The sequence below is a fragment of the Dasypus novemcinctus genome, chromosome 9 (assembly GCF_030445035.2).
Source record: "Dasypus novemcinctus isolate mDasNov1 chromosome 9, mDasNov1.1.hap2, whole genome shotgun sequence".
Lineage (NCBI taxonomy): Eukaryota > Metazoa > Chordata > Mammalia > Cingulata > Dasypodidae > Dasypus > Dasypus novemcinctus.
Window position 1 is genome coordinate 29,030,302 of NC_080681.1, and position 23,500 is coordinate 29,053,801.

At 39.5% G+C, this 23,500-nt stretch overlaps 1 non-coding gene across 1 annotated transcript; it reads right to left on the bottom strand.

Moving 5' to 3' along the window:
- Positions 1-14,407: 14,407 nt before the first annotated feature.
- Positions 14,408-14,514, bottom strand: LOC111758696 (U6 spliceosomal RNA). Its single transcript, XR_002792879.2, has one exon. It is a non-coding gene; the product is annotated as a U6 spliceosomal RNA (small nuclear RNA).
- Between the last annotated feature and the right edge of the window lie 8,986 nt (positions 14,515-23,500).

Below are 23,500 nucleotides of genomic sequence, written 5' to 3' on the forward strand. Positions count from 1 at the left end.
TGTAGGGAATGAGTTACACAGTTGCTGTTTCTGTCATATTGTTAATGGGAATTACACGTCTAAATTTCCCTATAGCAATAGTTCACAGTGAATACTGGGAAGTGATAAAAATGCACGAGAGAATTCAAATAATGAATATTATGGCATTTTAGGCTGGTCGAATTTTAAACTATACCTTTGGAAATGAACACATCTTTATCTTACATAAACACTCTATATAAATTTAGGGTTGCTGTCAAAATTGGTATATGTTTTCCTTCAATGTGGGTTCTGCTTCCAGTGCTGGGAAACAGTGTTTGACAGTGATGTCCAGTTCCACAGGAACTTCTTGGAGAAAACTAAGTAATGATATTAAGTTGTTTTGACAAGTAGCTTTGCATTTTGTAAATGTTTATTCCACAGTATCACTTAACACCCTGACCTACTAGAGAAGTAATGTTCATGACACTAACTTGCATAAAAAAGGCCAAAAAAAAAAAAAAATCAAAGAAAAAAGTTTCCCTTGTATCCAGTGCTGCACGTCATTGAAATTCAATATGCTCCATAAACAGAAATAGATAAAATCATGTGCATACATCACCGTTTTTCATTTTTTAAGCCACTGGTTTATACACCATATAAAGCTAGAGAATCCTTCCCCTTCACTTTGAATAAAACTCCATACCAAACTCTAATAATTACCAAAAAAAAAAAAAAGCATTAAAAGGAACTTCTCAAGTTGAAGTAAGTGTGGCAAGACTGGAGAATGCTTTGGACACTCCCAAAGACTACCAGCTACCACACATGGCCCCCAGGGGTACAGCTATAGAATCTTAGGCTTCCCAGGAGCAGAGTTTTTTAAAAAAACCACAGTTGAAAAAAATATCTTATGTTGGAATAACCTTTTAACACTTCTTCCTCAATAAAAGAGAAAACCATCAGTAAAACTGACCTTTTGGAAATAGCAATATTAGCAATAAATAATTGTTTTTCCTTTATAGCCAAGAAGGCTCATTTCTCAATCAAAGCATTCCTGAGAAGAACACTCCTTCCTCATTAGGTTGGATATGAAAAGTCTAGAGTATTTAGGGTTGATGGCACCTGCTCTGTGCCATTCCTATGTATTCCAACTGGGGTAGTGTAGCTCTACCAGCAACTCATTAAAGTTGCTATTAGTCCCACAGGGACAGAGACCTCTTCTTGATCTTCCTTGTAGCCTGATACCAAGCCCAGCATCTCGTAAGAGAAACAAATGAGCTTTCTGGGGTCTGGCTGCAGGCTTCACCTCCCCAATTGTGTGGTCCTATAGCCTTCATTGAGTAATGAGTATTCCTTGTTTTCTATTTTATTTTTTTTTAGGTGACTCCTCATTTGGTACTCACTGACATGTATAGTTATTTTTCTTTCTTTTTTCATTTAATGTTGAAATGTGTTGAATTCCAGGAGTGGGATATAATCAGATCAGTTGGAAATAAGTGTTCTTCATTTTATTTTTATGGTTCATAAAAATAATTCATTCAATCAGGGTGAACTCCTGCTGATGGATTACAGATGCAGCAGGTGTCTGCAGAAAGGTTCCTGAAAGGAAGCCCCAAATAAAAAAATCCACAAAATAAGTAACATTTCCTTCCTTTGTGCAAAACATGCTGCTTTCGGTGCCACATTGAGATCTTTGTCAATCAAGGTCTCTGTCCTCCAGGAGCTTATAATCTTTTCAGACAGAAAAAATAGATACATAATTTATGGCTAACATGTAAGTTATCCCAAATTAATGATGCAGAAAGTAATTTAGAAGTATTCAGACATAATAAGATTTCATTTAGTACCTGCAGCCCTCTATTCCTATTCATAGTCTAACTGTATAGATACTGATTAGATCTGGATAGCTAATCGTATAGATACTGAGGGTACTGAGGAACTGTGCATGAGTTGCTAAGCAAAGAGAAACTGAAGTCGAAGACTTGTTTCTCTGCTTTAGAATAGAGACCTCAGTAAGGAAATTTGTCTCTCTTGACCACTGCCAAATTCTAGCACTAGAACAGTAGCTGGCAGAGAGTAGATATTTCTTAAATATATGTTCAGTGAAAGAATAAATAAATGAATTGCTAGTGTGCCAAAATCTGCTGTCTGTCCTTGCAACCCCAACTTGAAATTAGCAAATTTCAAATTATGTCTACTATTGATAGGCAGCTAGAATGTATTAGGAGGTATTCAATAATGATTGACATCTGTAATCCAGATATAAAGAAGGAACTATCTTACATTTCGAGTTAAGTGGTGGGGGAGTTTATTCAGGAATGTACATTGTTACACATATTTTAAAATGCATTCAGTAGTCATGCTTTCGGAATGTAGATTTTAATGCAATCTTATTTAGACATAAGGAAAAGGTTCAGGGGGCCTCTAAAGCCCTCAGTCTTTACAAAACTCTTCTGATTCAGAAACACAGAGATGAAAATGATTTTTATGAATGTTTTTATGTAACTCCAGAGTGAATATGCTTCATTTGGAAGATGGCCTTGACTAGGAATAACAGACACATCAAGGTAAGAGTGGTCAAAAAGGCAAGAACAGTGAAAGGTGAGTGCTTGTATGGAGACATGAGGTGAGTACCTGGCCTAGTATTATGATCTGCTAATATTTCTATGAATCTACAAGTTTGTGTATTTTGATAAAAATTATCATTTTCAGCCGTACATCTTCTCAAATGCCATTATGAGCCGCTCTTACCATATCTAAAGCATATTAAAGGGAGTGAGTGGGGCATTTGGGAATCCCTCATATTTTTTATATAACATTTATATAATCTAAGCCTTCTTTTAAAATAAAAAAATTAATAAAAAATAAAGCATATTAAAACCACAATATTTAGCCTCAGAGACAAATAATTAAACTGCTACATTAGCATATATATTCATATAAAATTAGTATATATGTACATCATGTACATATTTAAGCATTTCCCCTGTTTTAATAACTAGTTCATTCGTGCCTTGAGGTCAGTAAATTCTTAATTCATTTATTTATTCAACAAATATTTACTGAGTATCTACTGTGGAATAGCCCTTACTCTAGGTATTGGGGATAAATGATAAGTAAGTCAAACATGGGCCTCATCCTCATGGAGCTTTCAGCCTGGAGGAAATGGCTAGTAAATGAGATCTCGTAGTAAAGCATTTTACTATGTAAAGTGATATACTATGGGGAGCACAGGTTAATTTAGCAGCACATCAGAGGAGTATCTAATCTGGACTTGAAGTTAGGGGAGCTACTGAGAGAAAAATAGAGTATGAGAAAAGCTGGGGCTGGAAAGATGGAAATGAGTTGGCCAGGCTGTAGGTCCTCTGTAAATCCTTATGGCACCCAGCAAGGTATTGTATATAGACTGAATACCAAATCATTTTATTTGATTCAAAAATTTTTATTTTTGAATGTATGCCACAAATCCAGAATTGTACCAGGCATTGGAAGAGAGTTAAAGAAGTGGAAGATTTCATTTCTATAATCACAGTTACTGTAAGTTAGTTGAGAAAAAAGTACATATGTGGCTGTTCTCTTATTGTGTTACATACAGGAGGATATAATGAAATGACCACAAGCATGGTATAAGCAATATGTGCTATGGAACATCAGGAAAATGAGAGGTAAAAGAAGGGTGAACTGAAAACATGGATGTGGGAGACAACATAGAGGAAAAGAGACTTGAGATGAATTGTAGAACAAGCTGAGTTGGTGGGGTAGGGCTTGATATTGGGAATTGTTCTAGTTTCTTAGGCTGCTGAAAGCAAATACCATGGAATAAGTTGTCTTAAACAATGGGAATTTATTAATTTATAGTTAGAGTCTGGAAAAATGTCCAAATAAAGGCATCTTCAAGGTGATGCTTTCTTCCCATAGACTGGCTGCTGACAATCCTTGGCTCCTCTGCCTCATAGTAAGACACACGGTGGTGCATGCTGGTCTCTTTTTTCTATCAAGTTTTGTTGATTTAAGCTTCTTGTTTCTGTGGCTTTCTCTCTCTCTCTGTATTTATTGCACTTATAAAGGACTCTAGTATTAGGATTAAGACCGATCCTGAATGAGGTGGGGCACACCTTAGTTGAAGTAGCCTCATCAAAAGGTTCCACTTACAATGGGTTTGCAGCCATAGGAATAGATAAGATTTAAGAACATCTTTTTCTGAGGGTACATACACCACAGGAATGAATTTCATCATAGAGGGGAATGGTCGAGAGGAGCTTTGGGGTCAATATAGAATAGGGTATGTGTTAAGCTACAGTTTTGACCAAATTTTATAGACTGTGGTGCCCTATTATAGGTTCCTAAGTAGAATATCAGAGAAGTGTTAATAAGTTGCCAACCAGGAAAATCATCCACTCTTCTTACCGTAAGGCACCATTCCAATATCCCTTTTCTCTCATGGGCCCACATCTTAAAAAACAGAGGACTTTCAAGGAGCCTCTGAAAGCAAAGTAAGCTGGTAAATGTCTTCTACTGGAGAAGAAAAGAGACTGTAGAACATAAAAGTCCTGGTTTTCTTTCCCATGGAGGGGAAGCTCTTTCCAATCCTTCATGTCTTCTTACAGTATTTACAAGTCACAAATTAATATCCCAATAAATTATCCTATCTCACTATCATTGTTATAAAAAAAGACATTTACATTATTGAAGGAATGAGGATGAGGTCAGGTAATAGAGCCCAAAGATGCTAGGGAATGAATATGGGAGTAAGAAGCCAGAATAACTGAGAGAGTACAGAGCTTCTAATAACCTTACAGGTTTTGGATTTTGAGATAAAGAAGGGATCTATTTTCTTAGAAACTAAAGGTAAAGAATAGAGAATAAGGCTAACCCCAACTTGAGTTACCTCAGCTGTCTAAAGAAAATAGGTCACATCATTGTGGTGTTTCCTTCCTTCAGTTCCTCTAACCTGACAAGCTCTTGTTGCCATGGGGTCTTAGTATTCGCCACTCCTTCCACTAGAATGCTGCTCCACCCACCAACCCTTATTCTTTGACCTTCTCCTAGTCAGCCGTCATGTTTCAGGTTCAATATCCCTTCCTCTGGGAGGCCTTCTATGACTCCTAGAGATCTCCTTCATTATTTTTTTTTCCCCATAACGCCTTGTAGAATTTATTTTTCATACTGAAAACTGGATTTTACATTCAATGCCTCTATCTTCTGCCCAACTGTGAGTACCAAGGAGTCAGGGAGCAGTTTTTCTTTGTCCACCACTGTATCTGTAGCACAGTGCCATGCCTAGCAGAACATGCTCCAACAAAATGTTGTTGGATGCCTAAATGCACGTAGCTGCTGATGTAAGGGTGGGTGGCAGGCTTGGTAGGGAGTTTGAGGACAGAAATGATGGGAGTTTGCCATCACTTGTGAGCCAGCTGGTCAAGGGATGATGATCAAAAGCAGTTTCTGCAGTTGCCAGAAAGCATGGATTTGTATTGGGTTGGGATTCTGAATCCTGGGATCTGGGTTCAGGAAAGCTGAGAGTAGGGAATGTTTGAGGTTTGTGGATTTTTGAACTTGAATCCCTAGGTAAGGGTCACATTTCCTAGATTCTAATAGTTTTAATGATCCAAATAGCTCCTGCCCTTTCTCCAACTAATAGTATTGTACTTATGACAGGATGGAAAATACTTTGAATTAAACACTCAGATTATAAAATTTCAAAATTATCAACCAATTAGTAAATCAACAAGGATTTTATTACCAATTAGCGACTTTTACCATCGCTTCCAACAGAAAAGTAGAAGTGGTCATGATTGGGGTTTCTGCTGTATATCAAGTCAACATATCAAGGCTATTAACTTGCTAGTGTGGAGCCATAGGATTTGTGTTAGGAAGATTTCTTTTCACACTGTTGTCACAGCTTCTCGTTTTCAGCAGACATTACACACCACTCATCACTCACTCTCCATGTCAGAACCCTATCAGCATCCTGAGCTGTGGCTGCCTCTAGTGGATGAAGAGTTTCCCAGTTTACCTAAGAGAACATCAATCATTCTTCATTCTCAGTGTTCAAACTTGCTCATCAGTTAGTAACAACACTTCCTGCAGCCTTGAAAATTATTTTTGAATAAACACAGGACCGAGAACAGCTTAAGTGATTGACAGCTCATAACTCCTCCAGTACTTTCTGTTTCAAAACCAGTGTGTATGTAGATGTCTCCTCATTATGAACATTTGGATGTCACTTAGTATAGCTGCCACAGAGAGAGGAACGGCATGGGTTAGATTGTCAAGCTTCTTAAATGATGTTTCGTGCCTGTAGCAGCCATTCTAGAGAACTCTGGATCAGAGTTGAGCTTTGAGTAAAGGAAGAGCTATCATTTGCAATTTGGGGTGCTCACAAAATTGTGATGTGGGGAAAATTAGTCTTTACACTTCTTTCCATTTTTTTATGTCTTCTTTCCAGAGCCCCATAAGGAAACCAGAACTCCCCACTGGGGTACTATAAGTCTTCTGAAACAAACCACAAAAAAAGATGCCCGACCCCATCAAGGATTAATCACTGCACCATCTCCCCCTGCCCCATCCCTGGACTTACAGCTACTTGAGCACAGACAGAAGAAGGAATGGGAGGGAATGATGCAGGGGCTTAGAAGGAGGGAGGGCAATGGTTTGATGAAATAAACTAATCCCTGATAAAGCATAACATCTAATCATGGATTTTTCTTTTCAGGCATATGATGTCTTATCCTGGTGAAAGGACCTTTCTTGGAGGGACATTAAACATTTTGTGGCAGGGTTGAGGGGGATACGTCTAGAACAGGATGGGTTTTGGGGCTTCTTCGGTCATTTGATGGAGGTGGAGGTGTCAGTCTACTCTGCCTATGAATGCCAACTGACATATTCACAAAATTTGAAAGGAAAATGATGACAGCCTGCTGCTTCTAACTGACCCAGTATTGAATTTCATTAGATTCTCTCACTGCCTAAAGAGTATATTTGGTATTTACTCTGTCAGTGGCAGTAAGCCTCTTGGCATGGAAGAATGATCATACTGCTCAACAAAGCATAACTAACAGTCAAGCTCATGGCTCAAGTTATGGGAAAGTTCATTCATTACCAGTGATCCTTTATCCTAAGAGACCAGCCCAAGCCCAAGCCATCTCTTATACGATATGGTTTTCAAAGCTGTAAAGTCGCCAGGTTCACATACAATTGCCCCCACTTGTAAATTCTTTGAGAACAGGGTCTAGGTCCTGTTTACCATTGTTTTGCAAGAGCCTGGCATACTACCTAGTCCCCATTCCCAACAAAGGCACTCTCACTGTGAGGACAATTGAGTGACACAGAGTTTCAGAATTAGTAGATATCATTTGAACAGAATCCAGTGATTCTCAACTTGTACAGGTGCATTCTATTGGCTATTTGGGACAAGAGCAAGGCTGATGACAAAATTGGAAAAGCAAGGGCTAGAGAACACTGAGCTCAGAGTGACTTGCACTCTGAGGAATGGGTGAAGCCAGAAAGTCAAAATGCTATGGATTTAAGAATTTTAGCTTTTGCTTCAGTATAAGATGAATCTGTAGCTCTAACATCATAAAGGAGATTGATTCATTCATTCATTCAAAATTATTGCTAGACACTGCCTTAGACATTGATGATACAAAATGAGTAAGAGAAGATTTCTGTCTATGAGTTGCTCACAGTGTAGGGGATATACATGTAAGGAATTGCAATGTATTAACAAAACAGTTGCTGAGGGAACTATAAGGCATCACAAAGCATGATCCATCAGTTTCACTTATTTTTGGCACAACAGTCACCTGGGACAAACACTGGACTGCAAATAAGCCTCCTTATTTAGTTAGACTTTCAGTTGGGTGGTAAGGCCATGGAATTTTCTTCCAGTTATATGACCAACAGCATGAGTCTTCAAAGACCTCATGGGACTGAGAACACAGGACCTTCCTACCAATGAGTGGCTAGTAATTGGTGCAACCTGCTTTCCCAAAACATTCCAAATATTTTAAACCCTAATTTGGGTTAGATCTAACTGAGTTTGTGAGATCAGAATGGAAGATTCAGCAAGCAATACTGAGGGCAAATAACAAAAGAGTATATAAATGGGACAAAAAAACAAAAAGAATATTTAAAGGGAAAAAATATATAACACGATACACATAAAGTGAAAAGACACAAGTATCCAAAAATAAAATACGGGCCTTACTAACTCTTGAAACATCTGACAGGATCATATCAACAAGCTCTGCTACATTTTCTATTGGCTGCTCAGTGCCTATTTTCCTCTCTAGACATCTTTCTTTAGAAGAAAATCCAGATTTCTAGGGTTGGGAAGAGTGTTGGGATGATATGACAGGAGGCAGGTGCTGTCAAGGAAAGCCAGTCTCTCTGGAAGGAAGTGAGGGGACATAAGGAAAGACTGGCTCCTCGAGGCATGTGCGCTGCCACTCCATGTGTCTTCTCCCTCCCACTCCTGTGGGCATTTTCTTTCTTGGGGCAGTGAGAATTTAGGAAAGTCTCAACAAAAATCCGTCATGTGCTGGAAATGGAGATCAACTTTTAGATCTTTGCCTTTTCACAAATGAAAACTTTCATAGAAATTAATGTACAATTTAAGAATAGGAGCCTTGCTGAAGTTATTTTAAGATTCTCTCCAAGTTCCCACATGCCCTAATTCCATCCCCTTAACAAACCAGCAAAAACAAACAAACCACACACACACACACACACACACACACACACACACACACACACTCTTAGTTGGCAAGCAGCAGCATCTATCCCAGGGCTGTCTCTAAGGATTGTAGATTTATCTTGGACTGACTTCAGACATTTCCCCTCTGATCTTCCACTGGCTACGTTTTTCTCCAATGTTTCCTCACTGCCTCCCTTGACTCTCATTAATTAACTGCTCCTCATTCTGTGACTAAATGTGAACCATTGTGTTTAGCTACTGAGGGGATTATGACATTTTGCAAATGCACACACATATGTGGGGGAGAATATCTTAGGTAACACTCAGGCAAAGGAGGTAAACTGAGAAAAACCATTTTTAAAAACCTGTTGAAGCAGGGAACCTAAAAAAGAAAAGGGGGGAAATAGGCTAATTATTTGGTGACATTTACTTATTCCTGACATGATATTTTCAAAGGCAAATGCAGAAACTGGGACTTGCTATTTAATTGAGGTTCAGGTATTTCAAAGCTTGCTTATCTCTCTAGCTCGTCTGGTGTTTCCATGGTGTTTCTTTTCCGCTTCTATTAGTCTGGAACGTGGGTAGCAAGTTGATGAACATTTTTAATGAGTAAATCCTTTTCTACACCAAATTTTATAGATAATTAAATCTGATTTATAGGGCAGGTTTCAGCGACAGTAAAAGAGGGAGGAAAGGAATGCAGAGAGGGGAGGGAGCCCAATTTAAGCTCTGATGGGACTTTGTAAGTGACCTCTGCTTTGTTTGTATAACCCGCCCAGTGAGCAGACTTTCTGGGGCTTGCAGTGAACTTTCTGAGGCACAATAGAATTCAGGGAAGATTTTTCCATAGGTTCTTTTGTTTGTTTTGTTTGTTTGGTTTTGGTTTTTAGGCAAAGAAGTTCTCTTGTCCAAGTAAAAGAGTCTAACCTTTATTCCCTGATCTCCTATTTCACTTCGAGTTGTATGAAAAGCAAAAACCATACATGTAAAGCCTTAGAGTGCACCACTAAGGAATTCGCCCTTTAAACATATATTTATTAAGTATTTTCTATACAGCAAATGCCATTGTAGATGCAGGAAATAGAGCAGTCAACAATACAGACAGTTCGGACTTGTTCCTTGTGAGGTGAAATAGACCCAGTGGAAGAAAATGTGCACAAAAGGCAGTTTAACTGTTATAAGGAAATTGAGACACAGAGAGGGTAAGTGAGCTGGCCACAATCATACAGCTAGTGTGTCAGTGGAGTGGGTGTTGGTTGGTTCTAGGGTTCAGGTCTACCAACTTCAAGGTCAGACTCTTAAACACTGTGCTCCTTCCCATTCATGGAGTACATTAAAAGCAATAAAAACGACAAAAACTTGTGTTTTGAAGTGCCTAGCCCAGTGCCTCCTGCAAAGTCACATGTATTTACTGATCTTGAAACACTATGAAGTAGTTTACCTCACAGGTGAAGTACAATCTTATTTCAAACAGTCATGCAAGTTTCTAACAGCTCCTCTAGCACTTTGCTTATATTCATCAATAAATTACAAGTAGGGTTGGTTTTAGTTATGGGTCCTGAAATATTTGATACTACTGAAACTTAAACATGTAAAAGATTGCATCAAAGTTCCCTCTCCTGACTTTCCTATAAGGGATGTGTTCAACATGTTTTAAAAAGTTTACTCACATCCATCATCATTGTTACATAATCTTCATCATCAAGAGATTACTATGAATGATACATGTGTTCAATACCTTATATCAGATTTTAAAAGATGATTAGGGGAAGTGGAATTGACTCAACTGATAGAGCATCTGCCCACCATGTGGGAGGTCCAGAGTTCAAACCCAGGGCCTCCTGGCCCATGTGGTGAGCTGACCCATGCGCAGTGCTGCCGCACGCAAGAAGTGCCATGCCACACAGGGGTGTCCCCCATGTAGGGGAGCCCCATGTGCAAGGAGTGCGCCCCATAAGGAGAGCTGTCCTGTGCGAAAATAGTGCAGCCTGCCCAGAAGAGGCGCTGCACACATGGAGAACAGATGCAGCAAGATGACACAACAACAAAAAAGACACAGATTTCCTGTGCCGCTGACAAGAATGCAAGCAGACGCAGAAGAACACACAGTGAATGGAAACAGAGAGCAGACAGCGGGGTTGGGGGGGGGGGAAAGGAGAGAAATAAAAAATAAATCTTAAAAAAAAAAAAAAGATTAGTCCCCTGAAATAGGTCTTAAATGGCACACAGCCAAACTCTGCCCTACTTCTAAGCTTTGATTTAGACCTCCAGAGAGGGGCATACATGTTTATGGGCAGCCTGCTTGTATCTTATTTTCCCATAGAAAAATTTTTTTCTGATTATAGTAGTAACATAGATTTGTATCCAATTTGCACATAGAAAGCACATTACACAGAGAAGGAAAGCTCTATCCCCAGAAAGAACCACTAATACCAGTATGATGTATAGGCTTAGTCTTGCATTAGTTTTACATTGTATAAGAACATATATATAGTACTGTGCTGTAACATGTTAGTTACTTGATATATTTTGATTCTCTTTCCATGTTCATACATAAAATCCATGTCAATATTTTGAACAGCTCAATAGTATTTCCTGTAAGGCTGAAAATAGCTTTTTTAAAAAAATCAATCTAAGTTAATATTTGGGTTTTTAACAGTCACCCTTATCAAAGTTAATGCTACAAATTTCATTCTTGTAAAAATTTATTTGTGAATTGTATTCATTAGCCCAGAAGTCCCTGTTTCACTTTTAAGCCTAAAAGTCAAAGCACATGGTTTGATATATTATCTTCCCATAGGTAAAAGAACTTTCCCATTTGGCACTGAAGGTGGTTAGTATTACACTACTGACTGACACAAAGAACCCCCAAATTACCTGCCCATCTTCTTCAAAAAGTTAAACAATGTAAAATGAACAAAACCACACTTTTCATCACTTGGCTGGGTTGTGTTATTACTTAGTGCTGGGTAAGTAGGGGGTGCTGACTATTAGCAAAACTGATTTAAAATATAGTACAGATTTAAAAAATACTTTATGAATCAAACTGTTATTACTCTTCAGTCGATTAAACCTATTTCCCTCAAGGAGAAACCTAAGAACCCAAATTCCTTTATTAGAAGGATGCTAATAAAATGTCTCTGTGGTTTATTGATTTCTTTAGCTCTGTTCCTTTAAGAATATGGGAATTACTAAAAGAACTGAGACCAATACTAAATGTTTGGAAATGCTTGTCAAAATTGCATTTAGAGATAATAAAAGCAGTATGCCAATATGCTGAGGTTGGTTAGAAACATTTCTTTCAGAATGTTTTTCTGTTTAACCAGGTGTCCCCTTTCCTTTGACCTGCCATTCTCATGTTGGCCCCCATTAAAGATTAATTTTCAGCTTCTTGAGGATTAAAACTAGATTAAAACTTAGTGGACCGATCTGTAGATCCTTTTTACACTGGAATCTTATACTTGTTGCTACATTTTGTATGGGTTTTCGGTTTCCTTTTTGCCTTGACCCCTTGGCCTAGAATAAGACTCTTCTGCACTCCAATTCTGAATATTCTTTTAGTTCTACTTTATACACAAACTTAGAAGCATAGAATGGTCTGCAGAGAACCTTGGAATATTTAATATAATATCCGTATTTAGGAAAGAGGAAACTAAGTCCAGAGAAGCTGAACTGTCTAGAATTCTTGCCACAAATAAGAATTAGAACCCAAATTCCCACCACCTAACACTCAGTCCAGCATCATTGCAGTATACCAGTCAACTTCTCAGGGACCCATGCCCTTCTCAAGGCTGAGCTGGCCACTCTGCTTACTTCAACCTGCATTTCCCATGCTGGGCCCCAATTCATACCTAGAACTACTGCTGCCTGCATTAACTGACTGACCTTCACTATGGGATGACGTGGAAATATGCAATAGTTTTGTAAGGCACCTATTTAAATGGCAGAGTTGGCCCTGTGGGTAAAAACTTTCTGACCCTCTGTTCTTGTCTGTGGGCTTTTATAATGGGAATGTGTTAGCTTACAAGTTCACAGTTCTGAAGCTGTGAAAACATCTAAATCAAGGCATCAGCAATCAACAAGATGGTACTTTCTTTCTGAAGACAGACTGCTGGTGACCCTGGATTCCTCTGCCACATGGGAAGGCACATGGCAAGGCACATGGCAGTGTCTGTCGGTCTCTCCCTTCTCTTCCAAGTTCCCTTGCTTTCAGCTTCTTGCTTCTGTGGCTTTCTCTCTCTCTGTCTGAATTTCATTCACTTATAAATGATCCAGTAAGAAGATTAAGACCCACCCTGAATGAGGTGGGTGACATCTTATGTTGTCAAGGTCCTACTTGATAAAAGATCCTACATACAATGAGTTCACACGTACAGGAATGGGTTAACTTCAAGAACATACTTTTCTGGTATATGTGTGGCTTCAAACCATCACATCCTTTGACTGATGGCCTCTGTGTCTTTGGGGCTCTAATGCTCTTACGGGGATATAAGCCTAGGGCAGGTTATTCTATATGAATGCTCAGCAACCTTAATTTGGCTAATCAAGGAAAAGTCTGTATATTTTTATTAGAAATTGGTCTAAAATTAACATCTCTGATGACAGAATTACAAGCTTTCTCGTTATGTGTGGGTTGCCAATAATATGGGGTGTTAATAACATGATTTTTATAGTCAGATGGACCATGGTTTGAAACTGGTTCTCACTACTTGCTAGCTGCTTGACCTAGGGCTACTTAACATCACCAGACTCAGTTTACTCAGCAGTAAAATGGGGATAATGATACCTATTCTGAAAGGTTGTTATGGGAATTAAATGAGATAATTTGAAATTCTGTACCAGGTGTGGTACCTTGCACATTGCAAGTCTCCAGTAAATGCAACTTTGCTGTCTTTGTCTCCTTCCCCTTTCCATTTTTACCACTTCAAAGCCCTTGTCCATGAGGAGTAGAGAAAGTTATGGAAGTCTAAACACGGCAATTTTCATTTTTTAAAAAATCAACAACTTCTTGCTCAATATAAATGGACTTATTTAAAGCCCCTTGTATCATAGTCTGATCACTTATTTCTTGATGGAAATATTTTGGTCTATTAGCAAGAAGACAGATGAACTGAACATTAATCAAAAACTTCATGATGAGTTGCATATTATCATGGAAATTGTCAGAGAAGGGCCACTACTATAGTCCAGGAAATGTGTGTTTGGTGTAGCAACTTTGTTCTCAGACTGCTGATATGGAGCCTGGCTACAAAGTTGACTGGCCAATCTTAAAGTGTTGTCAGTAATCCATACCTACTATTTATTTATTTATTTTGAGAAAGAGAACCTTATTTTATTTTGCTTACATTTCCCCCTTCACCTAGGCAAATAATTTCTTGTTGGTACAGTGCCTGGAAACAGTAAGAGAAAATGAGTTGCTGGAAGTATATTTCTGAATCAGCAATCATCTCAGTAATGTGTGCACTTAGTCAAATTTTTAAAAAAGTTCTTATATATTGCCTGTTTCCTGAAAATATCTAGAGGGAGGCTATGCATATCTCAGTAATTCTTTGGAAGCTGAACCAGATCTTAATAACTGCCCCTTTGAGGTTCTTTTTTTTTTTTTTAAAGATTTATTTATTTATTTAATTCCCCCCCCCCTCCCCTGGTTGTCTGTTTTCTGTGTCTTTTTGCTGCCTCTTGTTTCTTTGTCCGCTTCTGTTGTCGTCAGCGGCACGGGAAGTGTGGGCGGCGCCATTCCTGGGCAGGCTGAAAAATATGGAACGCTTCACGAATTTGCGTGTCATCCTTGCGCAGGGGCCATGCTAATCTTCTCTGTATCGTTCCAATTTTAGTATATGTGCTGCCGAAGTGAGCACCCTTTTGAGGTTCTTAACATTCCTTCTGAAACAAAGCAAGAAGTTAGGTTTCACTAAAATGAAATGGTTCTGTCTTCAACCTGATATTTCCCTTTGGCTAAAACAACAATCTGGTCAAAAAGTCAAGTTACAGTCAGGGTGTTGCTTCCAAAAAATATTCTTTCTTTGAAAGCTTTGAAAGGGAAGCCCCATTTAAAGCTCAGTAGTCACAGATATTAAGGAGGCTTCACAGCGTATAAATTCCCTGTTGGGGTGGAGAGGTATTATTTAGTTATTTGCTAGTATGCATTATATCAGCATATAATAGGACAGGGTTATATGGGAACTGTGATCAGTGATGCAGGTTGGAGATTCTGGCTATTGTCATGGTTGTTTTAAGGTCCACTAAACTCTCAACCATCCATCATCAAAATTCTCTTCCCTACTCTTGCCTTTTCCCCAAGGCTCACTGCTATACCAAGTGTGTAGGGAGTAGCTTTATAGCGGCAGAACTGTATCAGGAAATGGGGAAGTGTAAATTGTGAGTCTCTACAGAGAGTTATATTGGGTTTATAACCCATTTGGAAATGTAGCCACGGTTTCATTTCATCCAGAGACCCCCATGGAGTAGTAACAGGGAAGAGTAGGATGATTCACCTAATTTCTTTGATGTAAATTCAAAATTTCTCCTGACAGACCATGCTGAAAGAATGGATCATGGATACATCATCCTGAAGAATTTTTGCAGTTGCCCAGAAATGTAGGGCTAGAGAGAGCAGATGCTTGGAAATGCCGTTGACATTTCCAAGTTTTTATAGCCCTGGTACATAGCCCACTAACTCCAGCATGCTTCACACATGGAGAAGCATCATTTGTCATTTTGATGCCAAGATGATACTCACAACTCTAAATGAAACAGATTATTTCATTCTACCTCCTGCTTGGACAAAGTACAGGCATTTCAGCCATCTATTGGTCAGCCTTTGTATGACTGAGTGGCGGAGTGTGCATTGTGGCAATGGAAATGATGGTCCCTGAAACCATTCATGACAGCAAAACGTACGAGTTTCTGACATTCTTAATTAGGGCATGATTTGTTGGCAAAAGTGACTACTGAGAAATGCACAAATAATAGTCATTAACAGTGCATGTAATTCTGAAACAATTAACATTCAAATTGATGGTACATGCCTATACACAGCATTCTTTGTATGTAAGCAAAAGTGATTATCTGAGCAGCTCTGCAACTTGCCACCATTAAGAATCTGGACAACTTCCTTGGCAGTAGGTATTTTATGTTTTAAGTTGTAGACATTACAACTGGAAAATTTCTATCATGGGTCTCCATTCCTTTGGAGAATTACTCTTTTATGTTAGACCCAAACTTAAATATCACCAAAGAATATACTGAGGTCAAGATTTCTCATATTTTGGCTACTGGATAAAGGACAATGACCAGACCTGGTTAGATTTCTACTTATCTGGAAAATCTAAAGATAATGTAAGATCAATTAATACCCAAATATTTATCAAGTACCTACTCTGATTAAGCAGCATTCTGGAAGTTATGTGGCTCTCTCTGGACTGCATATCTTAAGGGTTCTGTGACTTCAGCTTGTCTTAATCTGTCACTCGTATGTGAGATGATCCTCTCAGGGCAAATTTTAGGATATCCAGAGAGTTCTCTTTAAGATTTTTGGTCTGAGTTTGTTTCTTTCTAAGGCTTATACTGAAGTTGTTATCTTATGCTTCAGCTTAAGGGTTTGTGAAGCTGGTGCCTGTGGGACACAGCCCACAGGCAGGCAGATTTCTGCTGAGAGTTTGTAATTTGTGCCAGACAAACTCTCATATGGGATAAAGATTCCATCAACCCAGCAGTCACAGAAGTGGAGCTGCAGGTCTCACCTTCCCCATAACATCTTAACCATCTATGGTTCACCCTATAACCATCTGATGGGCTCATTTCCTTTAAAACTCAGGGGTTGTTACCAAAGGGTCCATGAGCTTGAATTGAAATTAAAAAATGACAACATTATTTTTGTGGGGACATGTTAGTGTAGGTGTGATATAGTTATTAAATAATACAGAGTATAGTGTGGACTTAGTAAGGAGTTAGTGGTTTTCACCTGACTGACAAAGGGGTCAGTGCAACAAAAAAGGTTGAGAACCCCTGCTCTAACTGGAGAGTTGAGCTGCTTGGTCCCCCTGTGAAAGTTTGATTCCATTCTCATACCTCAGACCAATCCTGTTCCCAGGCAGGTTGAATTTGAGTATGAGGCAGTGATTTAGTGTTTCATCCTCCAGTCATTCTTGTTGACCTTATAAGCTAGTTGTTATCACTTTTGTTGTAAACCAGGCTTTACCTTGAATTTCATTCCCAGTAACTGGAATAAATCTTTGTTGCCCATGTGTTCATCATCAGTCCCTGCTCAATATATCCTCTACTACTATGATCCCGTCCTGCTACCTGAGTCATTTTATGGACCTGCTCTTTAGTGCTTATGGTTGGCTCTTTTTACCTATTGCCAGATTTCCCCGATATTGATTCTGCCTACTGCCAACTGGGCTCCTGATGCTGTATTTGAGTTCCTTGCCAGCACACCTGTTGCTCACTGCTGACTCTCCCCTGACACAGATTTGCCATCTGCCTGGACTTTCTCCTATCTTCTGCTGCTGGGAATGTGTTCTGTCCTCTGTGTCTAACTACAGTGTAGACCATAGTTTGCTAGCAACAAATAAGCAAAACTTCCAAAATGCAGGATATAAGTTTAGTTTATTCTGCCCTCCACTAAGCCCTGGCTAGGAAATATATTGCTTATATACATTGTAACATTGAGATCATTTGCATAAAAAGTTCAATTTTATGAAATAATTGCCCTGTAGACTTGCTCAGTAACAAATGGAGTAGCACCCATATTCAAAATTGAGCATGGACAAAAAAGTTTTAGAAAGGTGGAATAAATGATATAAAATATAAGTGATTTATATTTATAAATCAAATATAAATGATGGTAATGTTTCTGAGGATAACTGATGGGCTTTGCCAGAGCCAGATGGTAACTGTCTTTAACATGCCAAGGGATATTTATTTAGTGACAGAAATCCCTGAAAGGGAGCTGTGATCACTTCTGCTGGGGATGAAGGGAGAGGGACGGGCTGCTGTAGCTGATCAGGTGTCAGGTGGGGTAGTAAAGCAGTATTAGAGAAGAAAGAATGCTTTCAGTGGGCCTGTATGTTTACAGAGAGAGGGGAGAAAGAGGTTTTAAAGAAATAGAGAGTTGAGCCTGGGTTAAGGGCCTGAGGAAACAGCAATTTGAAAAGGATTAGGAGAAGGGTAGGAGAGACAAAATAGGAAAGAAACAAGACTAAGTGGTGCCAGTAAGGGTGGGAGGGCGGGGTGTGGAAAGAAGAGAGAGACAACAGAAATCAGGCTAAGCTGGTGTATACTGGAATTCAGTTTAAGAAAACTGAGACAGGAGGCATTTCATAATTAAGAAAAAGGCTGGCAGGAGAGGCTGATGGGCTAAGCCTGGGGGCTCTCCAGCTAAGGATGTGATGCTGACCACCACTAACACAAGCTTATCCCATAGTCAAAACTCTTTGGGGCTCAGACAGGAAAAGATATCTAGGGATAGCCACACACCTAGGAATTTGGAGAAGAGGACCTCAGGAATGCCTGGCAAAGAAAGCAAGGAAGACTTAGAACAAAGTCAAGACTAGGTCATAGAAGAGAGGCAAATGGACAAGTGAGGGAGAAGGAAGGTGAGTTCACACCAGAAACAGACTGTTTAATTCAAGCTCATCCAGCCTCTTCAAGAAACAGGAGCTCATGTTACTAACTGGGTCTTAATAGTCACATGCCTTAGGACTTGCACAACTACATGTGGACCACAATAGATGACAGTATAGTAGAGGGGTTATGAATATAAGCTCTAGTCAAAAGTCATTTGTTTGACTCCTAGACTCTACCATTTATGAGCTCTATAACCTTGGGCAAGTTATTTAATCTCCTCAGATCTTAGTTTCTTCATCTATGAAATAGTATTAATAGTTGAATTGACTTAACTGAATTGCTGTGAGGCTTAAATGAGATAATGTTCTTAATAATATCATGTTCTTAATAATATCAAACACCTCTATGAATATGAGAAAGGCAACCTACCAAGAGAGGAAAGTAGGTTGCCTTAATTTTTTTCAGGTTGTGTCAACAGATGACTGAACTAAGACCAAGAACAATTAGTAGGAATGTAACTGGAGGAGCCTTAGGTTTGCCTTTACCATTAGCTTGAGAGTGGGGTGCATGTGGTAGCCAGGTCATGGCAGGAGCAAGAGAATTACTTCCCTGCCCCTGGGGAGTCAGCAAGCCTTTGAGCTTGTAATACTTGTAATTCTTAGACACCATGGGAGTAGAATTGGTCAAGGTTTTCAAGTATTATTTCACTACTTATTCAACTTGTTACCACAAATTAAGGAAGTTTAAAGTAGGCAGCACATTTAATACTATATCTGGCAAACAGATTCCACTTGAAAACAAATTGGAATGTTCGCATGTTGAATTCTGCAAAGGTAATTTCATGTCAATGATAAGTATGGTAATAGATGGTGCTGAAAGAATTGTGAGGTTGGAATACACTTGAGATGCTAAGGAAATTGACTAAAGGGAGCTAGGCCATTTGAGATAGTCAGGCTCGTATTTTTTTAGAGTTACGGATCTATTTATAAGATTTTCTTATATCATTTAGTTTGTGCCCTTCCTAATTCTAAAGCCTTTAATGGAGGATGAGACCAAATAATCACTGGGCTCTAACAATTCAGCCTTTTGGATAGCTGCTATACCTGTCTAAGATGGTAATGTGGATGAGAAAATTATTTCCTTGGTGTGATGGTTAGGCTAATATGTCAACTCAGCCAGGTAATTGTGTCCAGTTTTGGTCAAGCAAGCACTGGGCTAATTGTAATACAAGGACATTTACGGACTTTAGTCATCTGTGAGTTAACTGCATTGATAGCTGATTACATCTAATCAATCAGGGAGATTGTTGTCAGCAATGAGTGATACTTTACTCAGTCAGCTGAATGCCTTAAAAAAGACAGTGGTTTCAGCATTCAGAGAGAATTTCCCAGTCTTTGGACAGCTACAGTCTCCTGGAAACTCATCAAGGGCCTTCATTGGACTTTTATCGGAGTCCCTGGCTTTCAAGTTACCTATGGAATCTGGACTTGTGCACCCCAGTGGTCACGTCAAAGACTCATAAAATCTCATACTATTTACAGGTATTTCCTGTTGATTCTGTTTCCCTTAAGAACCCTGACTAATAAGTTTGGCACCAGGAGTCGTTCTTGAGGAACAGAATCTTATACATGGGATGTCTGAGGTAATCCTTGGAGTTTAGCAATTGACTTTCAACACTAATTGACTCAGGGGTACTGACTTCCCTTCCAATAACAAAGAGGCCACTAACAGTGCATGGCAAGAGTTGGCAATGGAGATACTCAAAGTATCATCACTGAATTCCCCTATTTCAATGCTTATAAGAAGCAAGGATCTGGGTGAGAGTGTTTTCAACACCTTTTCAGAATTTTCTGGAGTCAAAAGGTAAAATGATGTTGGCTGGCTCCTCCTAGATACTCTGGATACAGTTACAAAATAAAGAGATGAGATAAAACCTTCAAATTTGAAATTTAAATGCTGCATGAATGATGTGAATGTTTCTATGTGTGCTCTGAAAGAAAATCTTGTCTCCTGCAGCCACAGGCTTGAGATATCTGAAAACCAAACTGAAATTCTCATTGTACAAGTAGCAGAGTTACAAAGAAAACTAAATCTTAACCTCTCAGGGTTTCTGTGGTTAAAATGAAGGCATTGATTGGAAAGGAGTGGAACACAGAAGATTGGGATGGAGACATATGGGATGATGATAATATTGGTGGGGACATTGGAACTTTAAATTCTGCTGAGACTTTACCAGATAATCCTGTGATGGCCTGCCCTGTGGAGACCACACCTTGTCAACCTTCTATCACCCAGATTCCAGTCAGTCCTAGGGAGTCCAGACCCCCTCCCAGCCCTGAGGCAGGTACTAGTCAAAATCTAACATGCATTGCCCAGCCTCCACTCTGCCCTGAGGAATCTGCCTTCTAACCCCTGCCAGAAGAGATTAATCCTGTCTCACCAGGGGAAAAAGCCCTGAGTTCAGTAGCTTGCAAGTCACTTTTAATCCTTATCTTTACCCTCCCCCACTACTCCTCTTATCTTTGAGAACAGTTACTAAACTAAAATAGCAACAAGCTACCAAAAGTGAAATACAAAGTGTGACCCATGAGGAAGTATGCTGCACTCTGAAAGAACTGTGTGAGTTTTTCAAATTATAAAAAGACAGAAATTAGGGGAATATGTGTGGGAATGGATACTAAGGGTATGGGATAATGGTGGAAGGAATATAAAGTTGGATCATGCTGAATTTATTGATATGGGCCCACTAAGCAGAAATTCTGAACTCAGTGTAATAGCTTGAGGGCTTAGAAAGGGCTCTAAAGTTTGTTTGGGTGGCTGACTGAAACATGGACCAAGATATCACCTACTATGTCTGAGGTTGAGATGCCCAATTTACCCTGGTATACAGTAGAAGTGGAAATTCAAAGGCTTAAAGAGATTAGAATGTTAGAATGGATTTACCATTTAAGAAATGCCTACCCACCCTAGGAATGTCCTTAGGACACAACTTTAGCCAGGATTGTGAGGAATAAGTTTGTAAGACTAACTCCATCTTCTCTGAAGAGCTCTGTGGTTGCTCTTATCTGTAGTCCAGATCTTACTGTAGGGAGGGCTGTAATAGAAATAGAATCCTTGATCATTACAGGGATGATTGGCTCTGGGGGTGGTAAAGGTCAGATATTGGCAGTTAATCACCAAAGACTAGGTGGACATGGTTAACACAATGCAGATTCAAAGTTGCACTCAAAATAGTCTGAGTTGCATAGAGTTACAGCATTGGCTAATAGATCATGGGGTACCTAGAAATGAAAAAGATGGGCAATCTACTAACTTTCTTCTGGATCTGTTTAAGCAGAAGAGTTCTAGGTTAAGTAAACAAACCTCTAACTCAAATTACAGATGCAGAGAAACTAATGAGACAGTTTACAGACCCAGAGCCCCTTGAATGAGGAGAAGGCCAGGCCCTTTTTGAGAAGTATCCTGTTAAACTGCCAAAAATGTATACTGTTAATCTTCCTGCCACTTATCCCCAAGAAAAATTACGGCCTTTTACCAGAGTAACTGTACACTGGGGAAAAGAAATGATTAGACTTTTTGGGGATTATTAGACACTGGCTCAGAAGTGACATTAATTTCAGGAGACCCAAAATGTCACTGTGGTCCACTAGTCATAGTAGAGGCTTATGGAGGTCAGGTGATTGATGGAGTTTTAGCTCAGGCCCATCTCACAGTGGGTCCATGGGTCCCCAGACCCATTCTGTAGCTATTTGCCCAGTTTGAGAATGCATAATTGGATTAGACATACTCAGTAACTGGCAGAATTCCCACATTGGATCCCTGACTTGTGGAGTGAGAGTTATGGTAGAAAAGGCCAATTATAAGCCAATAGAACTGCCGCTGCCTAGCAAAATAGTAAACCAAAAGCAATACCAGATTCCTGGAGGGATTGCAGAGATTAGTGCCACCATCAAGGATTTGAAGAATGTGGGGATCCCCATTCAGCTCTCCTATTTGGCCATGCAGGAAACAGATGGATCTTTGGATGATGACAGCAGATTACTATAAACTTAATCATGTGGTAATTCCAACCTCAGCTGCTGTCCCAGATGTGATATCAATGCTTGAGCAAATCAACACATCCCTTGGTACCTGGTATGCAGCTGTTGATCTGGCAAATGCTTTTTTCTCAATTGCCATTAGTAAGGACCACCAGAAACAGAGTGCTTTCAGCTGGCAAGGCCAGCAGTATACCTTCACAGTCCTGCCTCAGGGATATATCACGTCTTCAGCCCTATGTCATAATGTTGTCTGCAGAAAACTTGATTGTGTCTGCCTCCCACAAGACATCACACTGGTCTGTTATATTGATGATATCATGTTGATAGGACCTAGTGACCAAGAAGTAGCAAAGACTCTAGACTTATTCATAAGGCATTTGTGTGAGAGAGGATGGGAGATAAATCCAACAAAAATACAGAGACCTTCAACCTCAGTGAAATTTCTAGGTGTCCAATGGTGTGGGGCAAGTTGAGATATCCTTTCTAAAGTGAAGGATAAGCTGTTGCATCTGGCCCTCCTATGGCCAAAAAAAGGGGCACAATGCTTAGTTTTTCTCTTCAGATTTTGGAGCCAACACATTCCTCTTTTGGGTGTACTACTCTGGCCCATTTACCAAGTGACCAGAAAAGTTGCTACTTTTGATTGGGGTTCAAAACAAGAGGAGGCTATGTGACAGATCCAGGCTGCACTACCACTTGCATCATATGATCCAGCAGATCCAATGATGCTAGAAGTTTCAGTGACAAATAGAGATATTGTCTGGAGCCTTTGCCAAGCCCCTATAGGAGAATCACAATGCAGACCCTTAGGATTTTGGAGCAAAACCCTGCCATTCTCTGCAGATAACTACTCCCCTTTTGAGAAACAATTTTTTGGCCTGCTACTGGACCTTAGTAGAGATTGAAAGCTTAACCATGGGCCATCAAGTTACCATGGGACCTGAGTGAGTCGCTTATCATGAGCTGTGCATTGTCTGACCCATCAAACCATAATGTTGGGTGTGCACAGCAGCATTCCATCATAAAGTGGAAGTGGTATATATGAGATAGGGCTCAAGTAGGTCCTGAAGGCACAAGTAAGTTACAAGAGAATTAGCCCAAATATTCATGGTCACCACCCCTGTCATGTTACTTTCTCTTTCCCAGACCTCAGCTTTGACCTCTTAGGGAGTCTCTTACAATCAGTTCACTGAAGATGAGAAAACTTGTACCTGGTTTACAAATGGTTCTACAT